The sequence below is a fragment of the Pongo abelii genome, chromosome 4 (genome assembly GCF_028885655.2).
Source record: "Pongo abelii isolate AG06213 chromosome 4, NHGRI_mPonAbe1-v2.0_pri, whole genome shotgun sequence".
Taxonomy (NCBI): Eukaryota; Metazoa; Chordata; class Mammalia; order Primates; family Hominidae; genus Pongo; species Pongo abelii.
In genome coordinates this window covers 61,394,053-61,416,140 of record NC_071989.2, presented here as the reverse complement: position 1 = coordinate 61,416,140, position 22,088 = coordinate 61,394,053, and the positions used below count along the sequence as shown (strand labels likewise).

The 22,088-nt window shown below is 34.6% G+C and overlaps 1 long non-coding RNA gene across 2 annotated transcripts in view; it reads left to right on the top strand.

The window, feature by feature from the left end:
* LOC129059274 (uncharacterized) overlaps nucleotides 1-22,088 on the top strand; it is a 109,930-nt gene that overhangs the window by 32,824 nt on the left and 55,018 nt on the right. The window contains exons 1-2 of one of the 2 annotated variants that reach the window (XR_008525067.1): nucleotides 14,075-14,142; nucleotides 19,191-19,331. This is a non-coding gene — a long non-coding RNA (uncharacterized LOC129059274). Of the gene's footprint in view, nucleotides 1-14,074; nucleotides 14,143-19,190; nucleotides 19,332-22,088 lie in introns of those variants that run through there. The other variant, XR_008525068.1, reaches the window with a different exon arrangement.

Sequence of the window (22,088 nt, the reverse complement as noted above, 5' to 3'; positions counted from 1 at the left end):
ATGTTCTCTTCGCTGCCCCCACACTGCCCTTCCAGACTCCTTTGGTTACAAAAAGTACTCAAGGGAATTACTAGATGTAATTCTCTTATATGTCCATTTTCTGTTTCTCTCTGTTAAATACAGTGTGTAATTTGTTTCTTTCATTTATTGAGTAGGTACTGATTGCCAGACATCATGATAGAATCCAGACATACAACGGAGAGCATCCATTCCAGTGAAGGAGACACGTGATAAATAAGAAAATAATATGATAAATGAGCAAATTAAAGATTTTGGAGAGTGATACAAAGCAAACAGGGTGTTGTGGTAATAGAGTTTTGAAAGAAAGTACTCGCAGGTGGCAAGACTTTACTTGGCATGGGTCAGCCTCAGGGAAGGAATATCCTTTATTTGAAAGAACAGCAGAGGCCAGCTAAGTGAAGAGCTTGGCAAGGACACTGTGAACAGAGGGAACAGCAGTATAACAGGAAGCCTCAAAGGATTCTTTGATGATATGTTGAAGAGATGGACACACTAGATGAGGTTGAAGAGGTTGGAAGCCTCATATATATCATAGAGAACTATGCAGAGAATGATACAGAAGAATTTCTGTTCTTTTTAAAAGTTATGATAATAAGCTTTGATAAAATATTAACACTCTCTTGGGCGCTTAGGTAATAAGAGGCCTACAAAGGTAAAATATTTTACTTGGGCCAAAGTCTGTGGCCAAAGAATAATATATTTGTGTAAAAGAAACTGGCTTTTAAGATGATCATTTGATAATAAATATTGATTTAGTGTTATTATATCTATTTATAGCCTTTACTTTTATGAGAAAGATAATTACATTTTTTAAAATATATACAGTTGACTAGATGTAAATATACCTTTCACAAACAGAGAATATGTCTCTTGCTATAATCTTGTTTAGGCCTTTAGTTTGAACAGTGTTACAAACATAGTCCCTATCTATAAGATGAGGAAAATATAACAGGGCTTTGAAAATCAAGTTGAATTATATTTTGCCAAAAGATCATGAACATATATCAAGACTTATCTGTGCAGGTGGTTCTTGTACAGGAAACAGCATTATACACAGTTTGACTAAGGGTCACAAAGGAGTAAATACAGTTCTTTTTGAACTTGACAATAATTTATTGGAATTTAGCTTACTTTAAATAACAAAGTGGCAGGCTAAGCCTCAAAATTCTCCATTGTATACACTCATTTCTCTGACTTGACTCATTCTGAGAATAAACTGGCTCTGAGGGAAAGAGGAGTTTGTGTTGAAAGACGTATTATTAAGTCTTTGCTAATACTGAAGTAAGATGCTTTTCCAAGAATCTTGGTCTAAATTTTTTCTTATATTTTGGAAATTCACTGTAATTCAACAGTCAAGATTTTGGAAATGGGGAGTTGTTGATCAAAAAGTACAAACTTTAAGTAATAAGATGAATAAATTCTGGAAATATAATTTACAGTATGGTGACTATAACTAATAATAATGCATTGTATACTTGCGATTTGCTAAGACAGTAGATTTTGTTTTTATCACTCACATACACACAAAAGGTAACTATATAAGGTGATGTATGTACTAATTAGCTTGATTTTGATAATCATTTGACAATGTAGATGTATAGTAAATCATCACATTGTACACTTTAAATATGCATAATTTTTATTTGTTAATCATACCTCAGTAAAGCTGGGAAAAAGAGTCTGTCTACAGTTTTTAAAATTAAGTGTAATGTAGAATTTGGGTAAGACTTCAGAATTATTATAAAATGTGTAAGCACATAAACATCAAATTATACCTTAAAATGAGAGAGAGAGCATTCTTGAGTTGCTTGAATTCTAATATGGTCTTTTGTTCAATGTTGTTTTGTTTTTGCTTATTGTGTTGATTGTTTTTCTTACCGTTACTCATGATAGGATAAGCAGGGTAGCAAGATGTTAAAGAACAACAACAACAAAAAGCTGGGCACAGTGGCTCATGCCTGTAATCCCAGCACTTTGGGAGGCCGAGGCAGGTGGATTGCCAGAGCTCAGGAGTTCGAGACCATCCTGGGCAATGTGGTGAAACCCCGTCTCTACTAAAATACAAAAAAATCACCCAGGCATGGTGGCATGTGCCTGTAATCCCAGCTATTTGAGAGGCTGAGGCACGAGAATTATTTGAACCTGGGAGGCAAAGTTGCAGCAAGCTGAGATTGTGCCACTGCACTCCAGCCTGGGTGACAGAGCGAGACTCTGTCTTCAAAAAAACAAAACAAAATAAAACAAAACAAGAAAAAAGAAAAAAAAAGACTTTCAATGTTTCAATGACATTTTCTTTTATGTGTGGATAGAAAAATATATTCACAAATATAAATATAGTGAACTCAATATTATTCTAACTATATTCTCAAAGCTGATTTTTTAATTGAAAATTACATACTAAACAAATAATTCATGCAAAATCAGAACCTTGCATTAGGAATTGCCTATGTAATTCATTGCATGTGTTTTCCAGGATTTATCTAACCAGTTCCCCTATTCCCCTATGGATGAATCACAGGCTATTTCAGTTTTTTCATTAACTGTAACGCTCCCATGAACATCCTTGTATTCATGTTTTTTTTTTTTTTTAAAGCACATGCTCTGAAGTACTGTAATGTATGCTCTAAAACTGATGAATTGTTTTTTCAACATACAGATGTTACATTCAGCAGAGAATAAACAATGGCTTAGCCCCAAACAGAGAGGTGGCAGCATGGAGAACAGGATTGATGTTTGGAATATTGTTCTTAAGGGGCCAAGCACATCATCCAACACTGTCCTGGATTCGGGCCCCATAGCATTAGTGACAGATTCCCCAGGCCACGTCTACATTGATCTTTGTGGAACTTATAACAACAGGGTAAATGAGATAGGTAACCACTCGGTGAGGTTTGCGTTGGTGCATCTATCAATTATTTCACCCATTTAACTATTAACTCTCTTCGTATAGAGATTGCTTTCTTTTTTTCATACAACGACACTATTAGTCTAGATTTCCAAAGTGCTCTCAATTGAATCCTTAATATTCTACCTGTGGGAACAAAAGACATTATAAACTGACACTCACAACATTGGATCTTGGTTTTTTGTCACTGCTACTTGTAGCCATATCTCTTCAGAGTTTTGATAATGACTGAGATGTCAATTGTCAGTTTTGAGGTAAAGTAATAGGGATTTACTGCCCTTTAGGTTGATCGAAAGCTGAAGTAAATAACACATTATCCTTGATTTTTAAAGGTATTTTGCTTAAAAATAAATCAGTTCAAAATGTGTTCTCTTTCTTGCAGCTGAGTGTAACAAAGTCTGGTGAAAAAGAAATGTAGTAATTAAGTAAGTGGAACAGGTCAAACCCCTTAACCATTAGTAGGTGGTATTTCTTTGTTAATTTTTGAATTTAATCTAAATTTAAACAGATATAATTGCCTCATATATTTATCTTTAGGTTACAAGTATAAAATCCATATGGATAGCTATAAGTCTACCACCCAAAGTGTGTAATTATCACATCCAAATAAGGATTGAAATGAAGATAAATGTATTTTAAACATATAGGTGCATATTTTTGAAAATTCTCTTCTTTTTAAAAAATGTGTCAATTGCAGTCACCTGGAATGAATGAGTTTCTTATTTTATAAATAAATTATGCATTTCTAATTCTAAATAAAAAATTGTTCTCTAATGCATGACAAAATAATAATTGAGTGACAAGCTTTGTTAAGAGAAAACATAGTTTTTAAAGCATATAATTTTGTAAAGTAGTCATGGATGGGAACATAAAATAGTTATTTACATTTTAAATGGAGGAATGCACTTTTTTTTACTGAATAAATGTAGTATTCCTTCACACTAAGAAGGACTGGTAAAATAACATACATTCTAAGTTTTATAGTTTATTCAAATATGTCAGCAATTAGCTCTTTTAGAAAATAATTCAACTGAAGAAATTGAAAATGGTTTAATGACTGTGATGAATATTACAGGAAAGAACTTCAGTCTTTGTGATCCATCATCTACAAAGAGTTCTCAGGTATAGCCACAATTTGATAGATAGAAACAAAAAGTTTCCTTATAAACACCTTATCAGAATTGAACAGTAGGGGACGATATTTCCCTAGTTTGTGTAAAATAAATCAGCAGTTAAAAGAAAAAAATAATCTTTAATGGGCGATATAGCTAGCCAAAAGCAAAGGCAAATCTGAAAGACATTATGAAATTAAACTCACATTTGTTATAATGTGTTTCTTTGTGCTTGTTTATCAAAATCAGCTTTTGTTCCTTGTGGAATATTTGGCTATACTGTCATCAGCATTTTTTGTATTTAGATTTTATAAACACTTCTCATTAGTGTTGTTTTCACTATATCTTCCCAATTAGAATTTTCCATAGGGGAAGAATATACATTAAAAAGGGTTTGGTTTGAATTAAACACATTTATCTTTTAGTTTTGCCAAGGGAAAAGAAAAATCAAGAGGTAAATACATACCAGAAGAAGCGATATAACTGGTGATGCGTCTATAGAATTAATATAAGTGCTTTCAATTCAATTCTATGTAGTAACCTGGGGAAAAAGAATCTTATCAAAATTATACATGTTTAATTGAGTTTGTAGTAAGAGATATAATTCTGTCAAGGAATAGTTCTAGAGAGTTTTTATTGGATAGGCCCAGTTTCACAAAAATTAATGGCTGAAAATACATCCATATTTATGTACAGAAAAATAAAGTATGAAATAGTAAACTATTCCAGAGTAGTTTTTGGTATTGTTTTGAGGTTGATTTTTATCCTGACATTGCCATGAAAATTGAAAGCAGCAGTTTTACATATAATTTTAAGTAGTTGGTATTTTATTAGTGAAATTATGTTTTTTCTGGTACCAAACATTTTTGCCATATGTTAATGAACTATTAAAATTAATACATGATTTTGGCTAGAAATTTAATAATTTTTATTTCTGTGCTTTTTCCAGAAACTGGATTTCTATTTACCATTTCAATATATAATATTGAAATACTTGTGAGTATAAAAGCCTGATATACATCTCAAACTTTCATAGATTTACTTATTGTGAAATAGAATCAAATTTATAAGACTTACAGGAGGTAAAAGACATTGAGGTACTTTATAAAAGCAAAGTCTGTGGATAATTGTTAAAACAATTTTTCTGATAGCTCAGTTAATCATGAAATCATAAACAAATCATGTAATCTCTATACATTCTAATTTCTGTGATTGTTAGAGGCCCAGGAAACCAAACCCAAATTTTACCCACTTTATAAGTTTCCCACTGGATGAATTTTTTTATTTTATTGTTTTTTTTGTTTTGTTTTGTTTTTTTTGCTGTTTGTTTTTTTGGAAAGTATTTTCTTAGAAAACGTGATTTGGCTAAAATTACTGAAGCAAATAATAATGCAATGCAAAGATAATTTACTATACAAAAGTACAACCATAGTTTAAGACAAATTTCTTATAGTGATCCAAACTTAGCTGGAAAATATATACAAGTAATGGCACTTACCTATGACATATATGTGACAGATCACTAACGGTAAAAAGGTTATTAAACAAGGAAGTAAGAATATCCAAATTAAGCAGATAGGCTAAGAGCAGCCCTCAAATGGCATGCTTATCACCTAACTTCTCTCATTCCTGAGGAGTTTACAAACCAAGAATAAATATTCTAGAGTAAAGTATGAAGTATAAGATTGATTATAACTTAGACCTTGTCAGGAAAAATATTGTATATACACCACAATATGTTGTGTTCAACCTTTGAAAGCCTTTTCAACATTGTGAATACATAAAACATAAGCTACCTGTAATTATGAATTAATAGTGTTATTGAACACCTATCAGATTCAAGGTTTTGTGTAGTTATAAGGAAACCCTTTGACCAAAAATAATGGCGAAATAAAATCCTTTCACTACCTTTTTAGGACTGTGTGTCCTTTGTTTTCTGTGCTACTCCAGGATATTTGCATGAAAGTTTACAGGCACTTGAATAGAGCTTCTAAATTGGTCTAACTAAAAAATAAGTAATAGGTTTAGAGAAGTTTCTTTCTATAAGAACAACTGTTTTTGCCCTTTAGGGAGTATTTGGCAATGTCTGAAGACAGTTTTAGTTGTCACGACTTGGGGTGGCAGGAGAGGTTACTACTAGGAACTAGTAGGACAAGGCCAGGGATGCTGCTAAATCCTTTCCTTTCCTCCTTAACAAAGTATTGCCAATCTAACATGCCAATAGTGCTAAGGAAGGAGAATATTCAGAAAAAAAGAGAATTCCTTCTGCTACCTTTGAAGTGAAGTGGAACTTAGCAGTGAGAATTAGGAAAGATTTGTTCACCAGAAGCAGATTGGAGCGCCCTTGAGAAGAGTCCTATGAATATTTTTTAAATAAAGTATTATGTGCTAAGATATGCTAGCCCACCTTGTGAGTTAAAAATCTTCAGTAAAAGTACGATATGCTGGTTGTTGTTGATTTCCCTCCACAGTCCTTTGAAGGGACTGAGTTTTATAATTAATGCTAATTAATCCATGAAGATACAAGAGAACAAATGCAATTTGATTTGATATTTAGTTAGTGCATTCCAGTTCACTGACCGTGCAAGTATTGTAATATTTTCATGTCAGCTGATAAATAATGGCTAACTTAGACCTCTAAGTGATCTTGTCCTGACTACCCCTATACCTCTCAAAATCTAGCAGATGAAGAGATGATGTCTGATATAACTGGGGGCCAGAAGCAGATTCCAACCCTGCAGTCAATGTCCTCTAAGATGGTTTGTGCCTCTACTATATTTTGGTTAAGTATTTTGAACATTACTCCTAGCTAAACTCTTAATAAAATCGAACCCCAATTCTCAAAATTTGGCAACTGAAGGTCAATCTGCATATGAGATCTTGTAGACGGTAGTGAAAACCTTCACCTTGTGAAGGTTGGAGATTCACAAATTGAGATTGTTCATTCTATTGACAGACTTGAAAGTGTAGTTTTAAATTTATTAACTAACATGGCAGGTTTTTTGATGAGAGATTCAGTGTGTGAACAATTGCTTACATGTCAATATACTAGTTTTCTAAGTAAAGCTAAGAATATTTCAAGTAGCATAATATTTATTTGCTTAGTTTAGAATCCTTGGCATGAAAATGCTTTGAAAACACTGGCTTAGTTTCAAAATAATAAACATGTCAAGGAATGGAAATCTCCTTAAAAACAAAATGAAGATAAGATTGGGAATGTCAGAATTGGGCTGTACAAGTTCTCAAATCAATTATCTCAAATGCATTTTCATTATCCAAATTTACTTGTGATATTTATTTGTAAGAATTGTTTATTGTTGCTATAAAATTCATGGCACAGCACCTTGGATTGGTTTGCATTTTTCTCTACAGAGAGATATCTGAAATTGTGATAGTGAATTAGCCAAGATAAGACAGAGGTCCTGGATGCAGAAAGGCTGTGAAACTTGTCCATTGTGTTTAGGAAGACAAGGCCAAAATGTAACCTGGACCACAAGATTGTATGTAGTAGGTACCTTACTGTGGCGTTTGAACACTTATTTTTCTTAAAGGAGTAGAAATTATTACTATAATTATCTGCATGAGATAGCATTCCTGTTTTATTATGTTGTAGAGCTAAATGGCTTTTCAATGGAATACCAATCTACATAGCATATGAATTTAAAGAGTGTCAAATTCTGTTACAGAGGTTGGGTAAAGAAATAGAAATCTCCTTTAACAAATGGATATTTAGATGATGAGCCTGATAACTTAGAAAATATCAATGTAGCAAAACCTCAGAAGAGATCAGGTGGTTTTGATAATGAATGTTTGAATTAAAATGATTTTCTATTGCTTGCTTTGATTAAAAAAAACTAAATAAACTTTGCCTTTGGCCCACATTACACCCAGCTCTACACCCATGCCTCTTCAAATTGCTCTGACAAAAACACTCACTTATACACACACATACATGTCACCATGCTTGTTTTTAGAGGTCTAGAAAACCCCAATACCAATGTAAAATTAAATCTTCAAGTAGTTATTCAATAATCAAAATCAAGGCAGAAATCGGCAAATTTCTCAGTTTCTGTGGGTCAGGAATCTGTGTGTGGCTTAGCTGGGTTCTGGCTCACAGTATCTCACAAGGCTCCAATCATGGCCGCAGTCATCTCAAGACTGGAGGAAGATTCACTTCCAATCTCATAGACATGGTTGCTGGTCGGATTCAATTCCTTGCAGGTTGATTGAGGGCCTCAGGTTTCCCCTGGCTGTTTGGCAGAGGCCACCATCAGTTCCTTGCCATGTGAATCTGTCCATAAGGAAGCAGCCATTCACATGTTTTATTACATCAAATAAATGGAGAGCGAGAGATAACTTGACACAATGGAAGCCATGATCTTTGTAATCTAACGTTGGAAGTAACATCCCATCATTTTGGTTTGTCTAGAGAGCCCAGTAATAAACCCATGCACATACAGTCGCTGACCTTTAAAAAGAATGCCAAGATTTCATAATGAGGAAAGGATAGTCTAATCAACAAATGGTGGTAGGAAAACTGGATATTAACATGCTAAAGGATAAAATTGAACACTTATTTTACGTCATACACAAATATCAACTCAAAATATATTAAAAACGTAAACCTAAGATGTGAAACCATAAAACTTCAAGAAATCATAGGAGAAAACTTTATAACATTAGTCTCAGCAGTTATTTCTTGGATATGACACCAAAATCACAGGCAACCAAAGCACCAAAGCAAAAATAGACCACGGTACTACATCAAAGTTAAAAAGATTTTGCATAGAAAAGCAAATAATCAACAGAGTGAATGGCAACCTACGGAATATGCAGAAAATATCTTCAAACCATATATCTAATAAGAGATTAATACCTAAAGTATATAAGGAACTCCTACAACTCTACAGCAAAAAGGCACAACCAGATTAAAAAATGGGCAACAGATTTGAATAGACATTTCTCCAAAAAAACCATACACATGGCCAACTGGTATATTAAAAGGTGTTCAGCATCACTAATCACCAGGGAAATGCAAATAAAAACCACTATAAGGTATCATTTACAACCGTTAGGATGGCAAAAACAAAACAAATCAAAACAGAACAGAAAATAGCAAGCGTTGGAAGTTAAATGGCACAGCCTCTATAGAAAACCATATGGAAGTTCATTAAAATATTAAAAAATAACCACAATATGACCCAGCAATTCTGTTTCTGAGTATTTTTCAAAAAATTCAAATCAAGATCTCAGATATTTAATTGCACTATTATTGACAATAGGCAAGAAATGGAAACATTAGAAATATCCATCAAAGGATGGATAAAGAACATGTAGTATATACATCCAATAGACTATTATTCAGCTATAAAAAAGAAGGAAATTCTTTTGTATGCTGCAACATGGATGAACCTCAAGGACGTTACACTAAGTGAAATAAACCAGTCACAGAAGGACAAAGACCATCTGATTCCATTCGTGAGTTGTCTATAATAGTCAAACTCACAGAAATAGAAAGTAGTACGATGGTCACTAGATTCTGGGGATAGAAAGAAATGGCACATTGTCGTTCAATGGGTATAGAGCTTCAGTCACGAAAGAAGAAAAATTCTAGAGGTCCACTGTACAACATTTTGCTTATAGTTAACAATACTGTAATATACACTTGATTTTTTTTTTCAATGGAGTCTCACTCTGTTGCCCAGGCTGGAGTGCAGTAGTGCAATCTCAGCTCACTGCAAACTCTGCCTCCCAGATTCAAGGGATTTTCCTGCCTCAGCCTCCCAAGTAGCTGGGATTACAGGCGTGCGCCACCACACCCAGCTAATTTTTGTATTTTTAGTAGAGATGGGGTTTCACCATGTTGGCCAGGCTAGTATCAAACTCCTGACCTCAGGTGATCTGCCCGCCTCAGCCTCCCAAAGTGCTGGGATTACAAGATTACAAGATTACAGGCATGAGCCACTGCACCTGCCTTGATTATTATTATTATTATTTTTTGAGACAGGGTCTCCCTCTGTTGCCCAGGCTGGAGTGCAGTGGTGTGAACCCAGCCCATTGCAGCCTTGACCTCCTGGGCTAAAGTGGTTCTCCCATCTTGGCCTCCAAAAGTGCTGAGATTACAGATGTAAGCCACCATGCCCAGCCCACTCAAAAATTTTTAAGAGGGTAGATTTAATGTTATGTATATTTTTTAACCTCTGTGTAAACAAAGAAAATGAAAATAAAAGACAATAGGCGTGAAGATCTAAAAGAGAGAAGCAGTGGACTAAGAGGTCTATCAGAGCAAGATTCAGTCATCTTGTTAACTGGTGTACTTCTAGCTTGGTGCTGACACAGCTGTCAAAATGTGGCTGCACTCAAGAAATATACAGATTAAAGGAGAGTTAAACTATGCTCTTTAACTTGGGAGGAAAAATGATGAAAGAAAAGGTAGACCCCAAAACATTTACCCAAAAAATCCAGACCCGGAAAAAATAGCATACTTAAAATATTCTTGAGGAAAGGAATAAAAACTTAAAAACTAAATACCTGATGGCAAAATATTTGAATTAACCTGATAAAAGGGAGTAGAAACTGGAGAAACACTCCCAGTTAAAGCAGAACAGAACACTAATACTTCTTGAAATATATCCTGTTGAAGAGTTATTGAATAGATATAATAAAACTATGATAAATATAATACAAATATAAATCACAAAATGTAACACATAATAAAATACAAAACAGTATCAGCAAGGGGGAAAGTGTGAGAAACCACATGGAAAGCCCTGACCTAGCACTAAGATAGCTCTTAGGGAGTTGAAGGTTATTATCCTCCATTAATCTATAGTTTTAAGCTTAAAGACTAAATAAAAAAGGAACAAGGCCTTAAGATCAGGTGAAGTAAGGAATTTAAACTGAGATGCTTGCCTAAACTTGGGGCCTAAGGACTATGTTTCCAGGAAACATGGTAAAAGTTCTGTTTTCTTGCATCATAAATTAGACAATTAAATGTCTAGGCCTATACTTTCCATAGGTTTACGATTTAAATTTATACTTCTTGCTTGGTCTAACAACCCCGGATGAAAAATTAACAACAAAAAATTGATCTTTAGCTGATGATGCCATGGGGTACTTGGCAGAAACAAAAGGCAAAGCCATTCTAGAAAGCACTCACACATATTTCTTAAAAACATATACTTTTAAAGGAATGAAATAACGGCATTTACATCAACCTGGATGGAATTAGAGACTTATTCTAGGTGAAGTAACTCATAAATAGAAAATCAAACATCATATGTTCTCAAAATAAGTGGGAGCTGAGCTATGAGAATGTGAAGGCATAAGAATGAAACAATAGACTTTGGGGACTCAGGGAAAAGGGTGTAGGGGGTGATGAGGGATAAAAGACTGCACATTGGGTACAGTATACATTGCTCGGGTGATGGGTGCACCAAAATCTCAGAAATCACAGCTAAAGAACTTATTTGTGTAACCAAACACCACCTGCTCCCCAAAAAACTATTGAAATAAAAAATAAAAAAAAACAAAAAAATAAAGTTTGAGACACACTTTCTTTAAAGCCCCCTTAAAGATGAGCTCACAAACATTCTTACATACCTGAGTGAATACATACATGAAAGTATATAAACAACATGTTAGCATCAGGTTCAAAAATGGAAAGTAATGAGCTCTAAGAACTTGAGGTTCCACAACAACAATGTCCAACGAGTTTATATATCATCTACACATGATGACAAATCATACATGTATATCTCCACTGGGCCTCAATTCTGAATTTTCATATACAAGAGATGATCATATATTAATAATCATAATGCATGCCTATATATAAACATATACAATTATCACCAACTCAACATTTCCAGTTGGATATCTAATGGCTATCCCTAAATTAGTATATCCAAAATTAAATTCCTGATTTCCATTTTAAACTGCTCTTCTTCCGTCTTCACCATCTCCAAAGAGGCATCCTTGATTTTTATTTTTTCTCACATCCTTTGTTCGACTCGTTAGTAAGTCCTTTAAGTCTACCTGTAAATTACATTTCAAATTTAATAACAAAGTAATTACTTTTTCTAGGAAAATAAATCTCTTTCATGTTCTTTTTTTATCAAAAATCAGAATTTGAAACAGACTTTAAGCTCAAACAAATGGTACCATGGTTATTGGCAAGAAAAGAAAGACTGGTGCAATGGTGTGCAGCAATAATAAAACAAAAAATACTCAAAAGCATTTCAAGCAGGTGGTGCCACCTGTACCCATCTAATTCCTGCCCTGACAGTCTGCCACCCACTTGTGAAAAGGATGGAGAACTTGATACTGGTTCAATCGTGGTGGGGAAAGAAGGCTGTGGCTCTAGCTCAAGTACTAAGTCAGATATGGAGGAGGGGATTATTACTATTAGTGCCAGTGGATAATTTTCTTTCTGTGAAACAACTGTGGGGATCCCCTCAACAAATCCAGCTTTGATATTGGCAAGCTATCAAATGCGAGAATGGACACCTGTGGGCTAGAAATTCCCAGCTGTACTTGTTGCCCTGCTGTTCCAGCTGGCTGGCATTTCCTTACAAAGGGTATAGAAAGGACCTGGGTGAGGGGGAGCTAATCCATTAGAGAAGCCAGACCTGCTCTGAAATCAAGAAATACATTAGGAGATCATTTTAAGGAGTGTCATCTTCAGGGAACCAACAGCAGAAGAGTAAAACCAAATAAAGTTAGCATCTTTTAATAAACTCCTAGGGTGTTCCTTCTTTCAATGCCACTATGGTAAAGATGCCATGTGATCAATTCTGGAAGCAAATAATATGAAGCATGTTGAATAAATAAATGAATGAATAAATGAATCAATCAATGAGCATCACAGTTTGTTTTTTTCCAAATTTAAGCACCATAACTAGGCTACGTATGCACATTTCACTTTTGAATCTTTTTATCGGAGATGCTGTGTTAAAGATGTTATTTTGTCTGCCTTGTGTTGGGAAATGCAACTTACCATAACTATTTTTGGCTGTGTGTTTGACAATTCTCTTTACAATGAGTCTTAGATTCCCCAGTATCTAATAATTTTTACATCATTAGAGAGGAATTGGATTAATAGTAGAAGAAATCATAGTAATAACTTTCCCAGTCATGGAAAAATCCATGTGTCTCTGGTACATAATTCTCACTTGAGGGTTTCCTTTTTGAAAAAGTGAAAGCATGTGCACTTGAGTAGATCTGACTATAAACATAGTTCCTCATATGTGACTGATTATGTTGTTTTTTAAATTAGACTTCTTGAGTAAGATCACCAACATGGGCCAAGTCTCAGTATAACCCTATCCCCTTCGGGTCATTGTTTACTCTCTGGCCAGTGACAGCAGAGGGAGAAAGCCATAATGGTTCTGATATCTTAAGATAGTATTATAATTTAGTCTTTTATTCATCCTTCTCCCAAACACAAGGGCATTTATGAACATGGGTATTTACGTCATATCCTCCATCTACCTAGGTATTGGATCTGATACCCATTATGGTTTGTGTGGTGGCCATAATTATCTAACGATAGCAGCTAATACATGGAATTACCTCATCTCCTGTACTAGGGAGAAGGGGCAGGCAAAGAATGTCTCTTGAAGAAACTAAAGTAGCTAGCATTACAACAGCAATTATTGAGAGCTAACATGAGTTCTCCAGGTTTGAAATAGTTAAAATTATCTTTTATAAGGTAATGTGTTCTTCCGCTATTAAGTCATTTTGTTATTACATGTATTCCAGTCTTAGAGAAGGAAGAGCCTGACAGCTCTGGTGGTGTGAGGTCCCAAGTAGGATCCTGTTACTAAATTCCTTTTAGAAGCCTAAAATTTCTTCAAGAAAATGAATGTCTTACGTGGCCATATCTTAATGGATCAAAGGGGCCTGTAATTTGTGTAAAACATCTATGTACATGGCAATGTATCAGAGTTCCATGTAAAAAAATATTTCTGGTACCGAAATACAGAAACCAAAATCCTTGAAAAATAACAGTGGAAACTTCATATTCTTTTTCTAGGCTACATATTCAGATCGTCTGGTGTGAAACAGCATTCAGCACCAGGCTTAAATCTCACACCAAGCAGAGTAAGTAATCTCAATATAGTGGTGACAGGTGCAAGCCTTATGTCTTTTTACTGCAGGTTCACTGGGAAATGGCACCTGATAATGCCTCCCAGGTTCATATTGATTCAGAGAATCTGCTTTGCTTTCTTATAGCTTCGAGTCAACGATTTTCTAATTCTTTAGAAGAACGCTAATTTTCTATCAGCTATCATTCATTTTACTATTCATTAAGACAGGACTTGGTACAAATATTTCCACTTTTCTTTTTTTCCAGCACACCCTGATGTAAAATTATCATTTTTGTTTATTTTTCTTTGACTTGTTAAAAAATAAAATGGATTTAGATGAATGTGTGAAAATGATGAGATGTAAACCACTTTGGATTAGAAAATACTTAACATTTCCCTCAAAGAATATTGCTAACTAAAGCAAATGTTTATTTAACATTTAAAGTTAAATGTTAAAAGTTAAGAATTAAACATGGAGAGAAACAATCAGATGTATACCATGATGTGTCAGCAGAATCCAATTGAGTTCCTTATTAATGATTTTTTGTTTCATTTGTGTTATCCTGGCAAGGATCTCGTAATTAATTCTCGAGCCATCCCTGCTGTAGTTATAAGTTACTTGTATCTTTAAAAACATTAAACATGCAGAATGAGGGCATTTTTTGGCCATGTACAGACTTACAATCTCATTTTCTGACTGTCTTAATTCATAAATTTTTATACTTGATATTTTTGTAACTTGAAGAAGATAGAATATCACTTATAATTTTATTTTACTTCACAATACAATCAAGTGACTATCCACCCCATACCTACATATTTCCTAGTTAATGCATATTTTAACATTTGTTTATCTGTGAGGTTGCAGGGGATGGTGAAAGGGTTTAGGAGGAAGAAGGTGTGCTTAATTTATCATGACTGCTGACCCCATGTCCAGCCTGAATTATTCTCCTATTAGACTCTCAACTTTAATTATTTATGTATTTATTTTTGAGATGGAGTTTTTGCTCTTGTCACCTAGGCTAGAGCGCAATGGCGTGATCTTGGCTCACCGCGACCTCCGCCTCCTGGGTTCAAGTGATTTTCCTGCCTCAGCCTCCCCGTGTAGCTGGGAATACAGGCATGCGCCACCATGCCCGGCTACTTTTGTATTTTTAGTAGAGGCAGGATTTCTCCATGTTGGTCAGGCTGGTCTCAAACTCCCGACCTCAGGCGATCCACCTGCCTCGGTCTCCCAAAGTGCTGGAATTATAGGTGTGAGCCCCCGCGCCCGGCAATTCTTACCCTTAATTTTTTCTCTCAAGAAAAGTTCTTCCTGATTTACTCCTCTTCTTTATTTGAACAATTCTACTAATTCACCTGATTGTCAGTGACTACAGCCTACATGCCTACATGTGATCCACAGCATTTAAAGTGAGCATTAAAAAAAATCAGTTTACTTGACAGCTCACATATTTCTCAGCCCAAAGAACACTTTAGAATTAATTACCTTGGGATATTTAAAAGAATACTAACATTTGGACTCTACACCAGCCTAAGTAAATAGCTGGCTGCCCAGGCTTTAGTATTAAAAAACAAAAACAAAAAACTTCTCTAAGTTATTCTTAATTAAAGAGGGCTGAGAACCACAGCTTTAGAGGTAGAAAAAAAAAAGCACAGGGATAAACCATATGAGCTCAATATTGCTGATGTTTTAATCTAGAAAGGAGCAGAGTAATGAGGGATAAAGTGATTTCTCATTAACACAATGCTAAGCAAATTGAATTTATCCTATATGATAATTGCAAACCAATGAAAGATTCCAAGCCAGAAGTTGATATTAACTTTCTGTTTAAGAATGATTACTTTAAGATAACTGGAAATTTTTAACCTGCATTCTGTAGTCCAACTAGGAGTTCTATGGATGGGCTTCAAATTGAAAGTAAAATTTTAGAAAATTTCACACAGGCATAGACACAATTTTCTTGAAAAATTTTTTAGCTTTCACTTTCTCAAATAAATATATAACTTAAAATAGTTTAAGATCACTAATTTTTAATGGGTGGATGGGGGACTGAAGGTAGAGAAACAAATTAGAACTATTGCATTTTCATATAGATTCATTTATCTATTGTTACAGATCATTTAATGAGAGATGCTTGCATTCCTGTGGCTGTTACATTTAGCATCTAAATGTCCATGTAAAAAAGAAATATTTCTATCCAAGGAAAAGAAAATATACTATATTATTGCTCAGAAACACATTGGGAAATTTACAAATGCATCTCTAATCAAAAGAATAATGTAAATTTCTAAAGATATAGTCACATACACATATACATTTAAGTATGGTTGCTCCTAAATAACCTATACTAATATATAAATGATGGTTTGAAGAAGGCTCAACAAATCACTAATGCAGATACTATTATAAAGCTGCCAATTAATGAGTAGAGAAGTCAAAGAACTTCCTTTAGGGCCAGGGTTAGCTTCATGGGCATGAGGCCTGCTCTTGTGCAGGGTCCCATGCTCGAGGAGGCGTATGTTTTAATTGGTGCTCTGCTTCTGCAGACTTAATAATTTTTGAAGGGCCTCTGATTTTTACTTTGTACTGGACCTGTCATGTAGCTAATCCTGTTCAGGATATATAGCCAGTAAGTGTCAAATAGATTAACTACCCTTACAAAAATATGATTTGAACCCAGACTTTTAAAATGCAGTATCTACTGTTAGTTGTTTTTACTGTTTCACTAAGTATAGGCTATATGGAACAGGAAATGCAAATGGGACATTTATTGGATCAAATAACAGGAAGTCCAAATGTAGGGTGAGTTTCAGGGCTAATTGATGCAATAACTCAATGACTTCATCTGCACCCACATTGTTTCTGTCTATCCTGCCGTCTACTGTCTCATTCTGCCCTGCTACTGGTTTCACTGAATCGCCATGAACAATCCTGGACTTCAGCCTTTCTTATTCATTTCCTCAGAGAGAGAAAGAGTCAAGTTTTTAAATTCTTCTCTGAGAAAGCAGGGATCTTATTTTCCAGAAGCTCCCAGTAACTATCCTTCATGTCTCATTGATCAGAACCAGGCCAAAGCCCATTTCTTAAACATTAAAAGCTCTGAATCAAGACAACTAGGACTGCTAAGTGGCAGCATCTCATCGGGACTTAGCTTTGTAACTGTAGATGAACCATCTTCTGTCAAGGCATGTGGATATGCTATGAATAAAATTCCTGTGCAAAATTAGAATCTGTGAAGAAAGAAGGGAAGAGATTCTGGATTGATAAACAACAATATTTACCCCTACCTCAACTGTAAATGTTTTACTTACTGGGTTTTAGTGCTTTTAATTGCTGTGATTATTTCAATCTATTATTTAGAGAAATGATTTCCTAAGAATAGTGTCTGTGGATCAGTTTCATCAGTCTGCTGTGGAATAAAAACAAATTAATTTGGTAAATTTTTAACAGTAATACACTTTTTAAATGTCAAGACCTACCTTTCTCTTAATATCTGTCCAAATTGTAGTGTTATAATATGTTTTCTTGATAAAAATGACAACAGATTGTAGACAAAAACATTTATTTGGAAAGATTAAATTTAGTAATAACATGGCAATTCTCTTGTTATTTCTCTTGTTATGATTATTGTGATTAGAGTTCTTATTTTCTAATTTTACTATTTGTTGAAAATTTAAAATTTTAATTATAAAATTTAAAAGTGATAGGTGTTTTTGTTTTCAGTCAGACACAATTTGGGTCTCGAATGTTGCACTTAAATTAATAATAATAACAGCTAAAACTTCTTGAATCCTTAAATGCTTTCACTTTGCCTGGGACCCTAGTTTTACACATGGCATAGAACTCTGGACACTCAGTGGTGTGTTTTTGACCAAATGTTTGATAGGTGCCAAGCTTTTTATAAGTAGTGAGGTCAGCCTGAGTAGAGAAGAAGTAAGCATATGGTTAAGAATGTAAGCTATCTGTATTCAAATCTTGCCAACACCACTTCCTAGCTGTGTAAACACTGGCAATTTTCCAAAATATCTGCACGTTAGCTTCTTCATGTATAAATTGGGATAACACTATTAACCTTCCTAATACAGTTATTGTGAAGACGAACTGTTTTAGTAAAGGCGAAGCGCCTTGAAGGAAATCTGACATTTCATATTATAAAAATTATAAATATGTTAGTGTTCAACCAGGGAAAGAGACACCACTCACTGTGTTTCAAACAGAGGAAATTAAAGGCAAGAATTGATTACACTTAGAGCCAAGAAACCAACTGTAGCAGAGTGAGGCAACATAGAGATTATGAATAGCAGGTGCTGCTCTTATCCCAAGCCTTCAGGAATATGGGTAGGACGTGAGGCTAATGAAGTCCAGAGATAAGTCACCCAGGAAGCATTGTAATCAGACAGGAAACTGGTAGAATTTGAAGTCATGGAGGCGATGCGATTGCAACTGGAGTCACTTTCCAGAGAAGAAGGTGAATTACCCCTACCTTCTCCCTTTCTCACAATCTCCAGTTTCCATCTGTATGTCCTTTGAGCCAAACTTAGACAGATGCTTACAGAGGTTAGCCTTCCCACCACACAGAGCAGAGCAGCAGAAAGGTAAAAAATGGATCTGTAAGCAAGTAAGGTCATTGCTGACATAGATACTATTATCATCTCTTTATGTGTAAGAGACTTGAAGAAATCATAACCCCACTTGTGGTATATATTGGTGTAGTAAGAAGGTTAATAATATATTAATGTTTATCAGTTTAGACAATTTTACGTTAATTTATTTTTCGTTCATATTGCATTAAAACTTCCCCACTCCCACAGGCATTCTTATCTATTACGTCTCATTAGGACTTGAGGTAAAGAAAATGCAATTATTATATTCATTTTACAACTGAAGAAGTTGTGTTCAGGTTTGCATATCCAAATATATAGAAAAAAACAAATGAATTCTTTTTATTTATGTAAACTTAGGTCCATTTGTTGTGAAGAAATTACATAATAAATTATAATTTATTTGAGAATATGTATTAAAGTATTGTTTCTACAAAATAACCTCTATTCTTACAGATGTCAGCATCCTGAAGACCTATAACTCAGAGATATTCATATGTCTATATCTCCAGCTACAGAAAATATCTACAGCTACAGTCTTCACACTCTCTCTCTACCTCAAAGATATGAGGGATTGTGTCGGATCACTGCAATAAAGTGAGTTACATAATTTTTTGGTTTCCTAGGGCATAGAAAACTTATATTTACACTATACTGTAGTGTATTACATATACAATAGCATTATGCCTAAAAAAACCTTAATTTTAAAATACTTTATTGATAAAAGTGCTAATGATCATCTGAGGCTTTGAGGAGTCATAATCTGTTTGCTGGTGAAGGGTGTTGCTTTGGTGTGATGGCTGTTGACTGATCAGGGTGGTAGTTGTAGCAATTTCTTGAAATAATACAACAATAAAGTTTGCTGCATTGATTAACTCTTTCGCAAAAGATTTCTCTGTAGCATATGATGCTGTTTGATAGTATTTTATCCAAAGTAGAACTTTCAAAATTGGAGTTGATCTTCTTAAAAGACTGCCACTGCTTTATCAACTAAGTTTATATAATATTCTAAATTATTTGTTGGCATTTCAACAATGTTCACAACAACTTTACAAGGTGTAGATTCCATCTCAAGAAACCACTTTCTTTGCTCTTCCGTAAGAAGCAACCCTTCATCTATTCAAGGTTTATCATAAGTTTGCAGCAATTCAGCCACATCCTCAGGCTCTATTTATAATTCTAGTTCTCTTGCTATTTCTACCACTCCTGTAATTATTTCCTCCACAGAAGTCTTGAATCCTGCAAAGTTATCCTTGAGGCTTAGAATCAACTTCTCCCAAATTCCTATTAATGTTGATATTTTGACCTCCTCCCATGAATCACAAATTACAAGTGTTCTTAGTAGTATCTAGAACAATGAATCATTTAAAGAAAATTTTCAATTGACTTTGCCCAGATGTATCAGAGTAATCACTATCTATAGCAGCTATATCCTTCCAAAATGTATTTCTCAAATAATAAGACTAGAAGGTCTTAATTACTCATTGATCCATGGGCTACAGAATGGATGTTGTGTTAGCAGGCATGAAAACATTAATCTCCTTGTACAACTCCAGCAGAGCTCCTGGATGACCAGGTGCATTGCCAAAGAGCAATACTATTTGGAAAGGAATCTTTTTCTTCTGAGCAGGAGGTCTGAACAATTGGTTTTAAATGTACATTAAACCATGCTATAAAGAGGTGTGATGTCATCCAGGGTTAGCTGTTCTTTATACAACACAGACAGAGCAGATTTAGCATAATTTTAAAGGGCCTTAGGATTTTCAGAATGATCAATGGGCATTGGCTTCAACTTGAAGTCACCAGCTTCATTTGCTCCTAACAAGAGTTAGCCTGTCCTTTGAAGCTTTAAAGATAGGCATTGACTTATTCTCTCAAGCTACGAAAATCCTAGATGGCATCTTCTTCCAATAGAAGGCTATTTTATCTACATTGAAAATCTGTTATTCAGTGTAGCTACCTTCATCAATGATCTTAGCTAGATATTATGGATAACTTGCTGCAGCTCCTCCATCAGCACTTGCTGCTTCGTCTTGCACTATTTTGTTTTACGGAGATGGCTTTTTTTCTGAAACCTCATGAGCCAACTTCTGCTAGCTGTGAACTTTTCTTCTGCAGTTTCCTCACTGCTCTCACCCTTGAAAGAACTAAAGAGAATTAGAGCCTTTCTTTGGATTCAGTTTTGGCTAAAAGAAATGTTGTGGCTGGTTAGATCCTCTAACCAGGCCACTAAAGCTCACTCCATCTCAGCAATGAGGCTGTTTTCTAATCATTCTCATACTCACTGGTGTGGCGTTTTTAATGCCTTTCAAAAACTTTACCTTTGCATTCAAAACTTGACTGTTAGGTACAAGATGACTAGCTTTTGGCCTGTCTTGGCCTTTAACATGCCTTCCTCACTAAGCTTAATTATTTATAGCTTTTGGTTTAAAGTGAGAGATGTGCAATTCTTCGTTTCACTTTAGCATCTAAAGGCCATTGTGGGGTTACTAATTGACCTAATTTTAGTATTGTGTCTCAGAGAATACAGAGGCCTGAGGAGGAGAGAGATGAATGGCCAGTTGGTGGAGCGGTCAGAACACACATAACGTTTATCAATTAACTTTCCCATCTTTTATATTGGTTCAGTTTGTGCATGGCACCCCAAAACAATTACAATGGTTACAAAAATAAAAGCAATTGTGGTGATCACAGATCACAGATCACCACAATAGATATAATGGCAAAATTTGGAATATTATGAGAGTTACCAAAATATGACACAGTGACACAAAATGAACACATGCTGTTGGGAAAATGGTGCCAATAGACTTGCTTGAAGCAGGGTTGATGCAAAACTTCAATTTGTACAAAGCACGATATCTACAAAGAGCAGTAAAGCAAAGTGCAGTAAAATGAGGTATGCTTGTATACATATGCACATATACCCAAATATACATTGACTATGCAGCCATTATTTTTCCTATGAATTCTAGCAGTAACATTTTAAAAATAATGTTTTATGTTTTGTTTTTCAAAATTAACTTACGAGGATAGTATGGGTTCTCTATATATTGACTTCCACAATTTTAGGTTTTTTGTTTTTCCAACGCAAGTGATTTATCTTCAAGTAGCAACATTTCTGTCCTCTCACATTCTATTGAAGTGTTTTACTTGATTTATTGGTATAATGGCCCTTTATGATGTGAAGATTTTAATAGAGTGACAATATAACTAATTTTTATGTTCTTGTATAAGATTTTAAATGGTATACAAAAGTAGGCTATGAAGTGTAATTTTATCTAAAATGATACCAGTTAAACTACTTTCGATTTTTTCCATTACTATTTCAAAAACTGGAGTTGAATAATAAGA